Source organism: Urocitellus parryii, chromosome 6 (genome assembly GCF_045843805.1).
Source record: "Urocitellus parryii isolate mUroPar1 chromosome 6, mUroPar1.hap1, whole genome shotgun sequence".
Taxonomy (NCBI): Eukaryota; Metazoa; Chordata; class Mammalia; order Rodentia; family Sciuridae; genus Urocitellus; species Urocitellus parryii.
Window position 1 is genome coordinate 41376739 of NC_135536.1, and position 6000 is coordinate 41382738.

A 6000-nucleotide genomic window follows, 5' to 3' on the forward strand; every position below is an offset into this window, starting at 1 on the left:
ATGAGAATAAGAGATTTATTAGAAGAGTGAAATCAAAAGCTTCTTGGGTGATTATAAAAAAAGAGTGTGAAGAATCTGAGATAGTGAGTATAGAAAGTTTGTTGATCACTTTTGCTGAAAGGGAAATGAAAGAAAATGTGTTAGAGGAGAAGTGAAGCCAATGAAGATGTTATTTTTTTTAAATGGGAGATAAAGTGTACTTAATTACTGATGGGGATAAATGATCCAGTAAAGAGGAAAATCTGATGGTATTATTAAGAAAGGGGAGAAATGTCCTTGAGTGGGGAGGTAAAGTGAAATTGAATGTATAACATGAGAGGAGTTGGACTTAGATTGGAGTACTCGTGGTCATCTTTTATCACAGAAGGGTAGAGCAAAATGCATGGGTATGGAAATGTGTAGATATTCTCTTCTGATAGCTCCAATTTTCTCAGTGAACTGGAGGGCAAGGACAGATGAGACTGAACATGACAATGGAAGTTCTGGAAAAGTGAGGAGGAAAGAGCGGGTTTGCAGCAGCCATCAAAGAGATGGGCAGAGTAAATGGACAAGTCAAGGAGTTCCAATTTCCAGGCAGTGCAGTGGGCCTATCTATGTCTCACATGCAGGAACTTAATGAAAGCACAATACATAGGAATATTTCTTCAGCTATATTAGTTGAAGGGGTTCCACTGCCTGCAAGTCAGACGATGATATCTGACCAAGGTCAAGGTTGTGCTTCAACCAGATGAGTGTGAGGGGATAGGAGTATGGAAACTGAGGATATGTAGAAAGGAGTGACTGCAAGGGTCAGTCATGGAATTTAAGTCATGGACAAAAGAGAATATCAGGGAAGAAAGAAAAATGCAAAGCAGGACCTAACCAGGCACTCTGATCGATTCTTAGAATAAATTAATGTAAACCTTTCTTTAAAACTGGCACTCTGTTGATTCTAAAGCTGAACCTGATAACATGGGAACTGAGTCATCCTAATTCCTCATTCCTCATGGACTGCAAGTAATTCCTACCACATGACTCATTTTTTATAGTTCTTTTCCTCTGGATATGATGGAGAAAAGGGCAAGACATTAAAATCTTTGCTTTTCTATCTAGATGTAGCATCTTTGTTTTATGCCTAGATATTCAAAAGTAGGCGTACAGAGAGTATTCTTGTAAAAAGCTTTAGAATGTACAAAATTGAAATGTGTTGTTAAGTCTCCATGACTGCTTTGCGCTTCCTCAGCTCCAGTGCTCTCAGCAGCTCATGTGGACTTGTGGTTGTTCTATTTCCCCATTGCAGTTTCCTTCCCAAGTTCACAGGCAGCACCCATGCACAGTAATTTTCTCAGACTTTTGTTTTGTTTGGTTTGGTTTGAGACAGTGTCTTGCTAAGCTGCTCAGGACCTGACTAAGTTACTGAGGCTGGTCTTGAACTTGTGATCCGCCTGCCTCAGCCTACTAAGACACTGGGATTATAGGTGTGTGCCACTGCACCCAGCTGCAAACTTCCTTTTTTGAAAACTGCATGTGATGTAATAAGTTCTACCAAATAATCCATTAACCATGATGGTAAAATAATTCCAACTGGGGTTGAGTTCTTGATGTTATTATTTATATTAGTCTTCAGAATGAACTTTCCTCATCTCATAGTAAGAAATATGGCTTTTATCATAAGCCAGGTCACAAATACATATAACCACACACACACACACACACACACACACTTATGCAACTGAAACAAAAATTTTACAGTTATACCCTTACTCCTCATGATGGACCCTGACAATGTCCTCTATTTAAAAACATATCAGCTAGGACTCTATGTTATTTGCCATCTACAACTGGTTAATGGGCTGCAATTTAGCAACAAGAGGGGCTTTTATTTTGTAATGCAATTAGGAGATTTAAGGAAGGCCCAGGAAAGGATATATTTGAATGGAAAGGCCTATTCAATCTCCTTAAACTATACTACAATATAGTGATTAAAAATAAAGTAAAAACAGTATCTTAAGTAATATGTTAGTAAAATATTCTGGTGTACTCTGGATAAATGACTATAGCCCTGGTTTTTTCATCTTATCAAGAACAACGGAAAGGTCATAAAGAATAAATAAATCACATTGTGTCTAATCTTCAAAAATAAATCCATGAAGTAAATTGCATGAGAACAATTAAGTACATATTTGTTATACATTGAATCTATATTGTCCCCCAGTGGCTCATAGATTGAGAGTTTGGTCTCCAAGAAAATAGGGCTCAGAGGTGGGCTTTGGGGGAGTTATTGGATCATGAAGGCTCTGACCTTACAGTGGATTAATCCATTGATAGCTGACTGGACTACTGGAAGGTGGTGGAGACTGAGAGTGGGACCTGGCTGAATGGAGTGGGTCTTTGGAAGCATGCTCTTGGGACTAGATCTTATCCCTGGCCCCTATTTTCCTCTTTCTCTTTCTGCTTCACGGTTTTCATGAGCCAAGCAACTTTTCCCTGCCACACCCTTCCTGCCATGGTGATCTGTCTCACCTGAGTCCCTAAACAAGGGAGCCAGTGGACCTTGGACTAAAACCTCTGAAACTGAGCCAAAGTAAATCTTTTATCCTTCAAGTTGTTCATGTCAGATATGTTGATCACAGTGACAAAATACTGACTTACACAATATTCATTACTTTTGATGGCCAGTTTCTCTTCTCTAGGCACTGATACTTATTTGTTGATGTAAAGACAACTATAAAACAATAAATGTCAGTCATCTACTAAGAGCTTGAAGAGCAATCCACATGATAGCAACTCCAGAGGGCTATAGTTACTTTCTAGTTCTCTTTTTACAGATGAGGAAACTGAGGCACAGATATAGTAAGCTGCCCCAGTTTCTCTTATAAATCTGTGAATCAGGCAGTATAGTTCCCAGATCCATATTTTTAACAAATATCAGATGGCTATTATTTGTACTTAGGGATGGATAGCTAAGTCAGTAATTTGTCCTTTTCCTGGGTCTTCTGTGCCTTATGTCCTGTATCTCTTTAAGCCACTACTCAGTGATTTCTTTCTAGATTAATATATGCCTTGCATTAAGTCTATGGTAATTATTTTATTAAGTCTTTGGTAATTATTTTTATTAATTCTTTCTCTGTGTGTGTGATGCTAAGAATTGAACACACATGCTAAGTAAGTTCTCTACCACTGAGATACCATCCACCAACTGTTAATTATTTCATCATACTTACAGCATCCATGAAGTAAAGGCTTTTATTATTCCTTTTATCATCTCTCACCCCTGACTACAGGTGAGAAAACTGAGGCTATATAAGCAAACAACCTGAGCAAGATTATGCAGTTGGGGAATGGTGGAGAAAGGTGTCATACTCTAGTTTTCTAGGAGTGGTGTATTAATTACCACATCATCTACACATTTTGCTTTATTCTTCCCCTTTTGTTCAGAACATGTATATGGTTTCTGGATTCTCTGTGCACTGAGAAACACTAGGTTACTTTTCTGTTGCTTTTGCCTTTCCAGTGTATAGCCTGTTCTAACTCTTTAACCATTCTATCCTGACTTGAAGCTGGGCTATTTTGTTCTATCACTGATCTCACACCTCCGTGTGGCCAGTGTTTGCACTAAAGCAGTCACATTCTCTGCTTTTCTATCTCTCTGTCACTTGTTCTTTTTTTTTTTTTTTTTTTTTTTTTTTTTTTTCCCACTCTTTTTTTTTTTATTGGTCGTTCATAACATTACATAGTTCATAATACATCATATTACACAGTTTGATTCACGTGGATTATGAACTCCCCCTTTTACCCCATATACAAATTGCTGTATCATATCAGTTTCCCTTCCATTGCTTGACATATTGCCTTTCTAGTGTCTGATGTATTCTGCTGTCTGTCCTATTCTCTACTGTCCCCCCTCCCCTCCCCTCCCCTCCCCTCCCCTTTTCTTTCTCTACCCCTTCTACTGTAAATCATTTCTTCCATTTGTATTATCTTGTCTTGCCCCTCCTTTCCTCTTATATGACATTTTGTATAACCCTGAGGATCGCCTTCCATTTCCATGCAATTTCCCTTCTCACTCCCTTTCCCTCCCACCTCTCATCCCTGTTTAATGTAAATCTTCTTCTCAAGCTCTTCGTCCCTACCCTGTCCTTGTTTACTCCCCTTATATCAAAGGAGTCATTTGGTATTTGTTTTTTAAAGATTGACTAGCTTCACTTAGCATAATCTGCTCTAATGCCATCCATTTTCCTCCAAATTCTATGATTTTGTCATTTTTAAATGCAGAATAATACTCCATAGTATATAAATGCCACATTTTTTTTATCCATTCATCTATTGAAGGGCATCTAGGCTGGTTCCACACTTGTTCTTTTGAAATTATCTCCTGCTGTGATAGAAGAAGGGGCTCTGTGTTTTCACTGGGGAACTTGTTTTTTCAAAAGTCTTTTTAAAAAAAAGTATTATCATCAAGATCTTTTCTAGGAAAATATGAACATGATTTTTCTCAAAAAATCTATTTTCTATTCTTCTGTTATAAATCATCCTTTAGATGCAGGGGAGCATTTGTTTTTATTGCTCATCCTGAGTGGACTATGTGTTCAAATCTTTTGAATCTTGTGATTCAGCTGAAGTGTTAAAGTCCACAGTGACGTAAAAATAGAGTTTAAATTTCTGCCTGGATGGTATGTGTTATTTTAGGACACCTGAACTTCTTGGATCAAAGATACTAAATAGCTTCAACCTAATCAAAAATATCATTACTGTTTTGTTTTCTTCTAATAGTTTTAGAATTCTGTTGAGATATAAAGTATTTTAGAGTAAAAAGAAAATACAGTCATATGCCACATAGGAATGCTTTGATGAAAAGGGACCACATATATGACAGTGGTCCTATGAGATTATAATGAAACTGAAAACTTCCTATCATCTAGTGAATGCATAGCCAAAGAAAGGGCAAGAAAAAAAACTCAGAAGAAAATTTACAGTGAAGGAGTTAACAGAAACTTTTGCAGAATTCAACAATCTCCTTAAGAAGTTTGAAAATATGGACCCCAATGCTAAAGGGTTCTTATTAATAGGGAGAAATGTGCATGGTAACATTATCTGTTTACAAGTGGATCTGTGATGAGAAAAGGAACAAACCAAGCAAACCATCATGAAGGAATTTCTAAAAAGTGACATCTTCACCAGGAGCCATGGGCAAGTCCTTCAGGAGGTGTACCGGAAGCATTGCTTTTGCAGGGAATGACAGTTCTGCTTGTCAAAACCTTCCATTATGCAAGATGCAGATACAGAGGTGGAAGACTAATGTGGATGAGCCTGGACTTCTGTAAGTGCAGACTAATGTGTGTTTGTATCTTCTTTTAAACAAAACAATTTAAAAAGTAAAAAAATAATAATAATAATTTAAATAAAGAAAAAAAATTGTGCAGTTGTACAATGTGTTTGTGTTTAAACTAACTAACTAAATGTGTTTTAAATTTATAATATCATAATCACAATTAATACACTACTATAATTATGGATAATAGTGTATTAATTATATCATATTTGTATATAAACACAATTTGACTAATCTTATTCCCCAGAACTTTCCCTTTCTCTCTCCTCCCCCAGCCACCCTCCTCATTATTCACTTGTTCCATCTACTGATCTTTCATTATTATCTTAGAGCACTACAAAATATATGAATATATGTATATAAATATGTACATATACATGTGTGTATATATATGCAGTACTCATTATAATAGTATGCTCATACAAATATTCAGCATAATTTGGTAGATTTCATACCTCAGTACTTCCGCATGCCTCTCTTTGCTCTTAAAAGCTCCTTCCTTTACTCTATTGGTCTCCCTTCTGTTTTCATGATACCCCATTTTTTTTCTTTTCTTTTTTTCTGTATTTCTTTCTTACTTCCATATATAAGAGAAAACATTCAACCTTTGACTTTCTGAATTTGGCTTAGCATATATGGAACACTTGGCATGATGCCTTTCAGTCTATCCATTTTCCAGCAAAAGACAT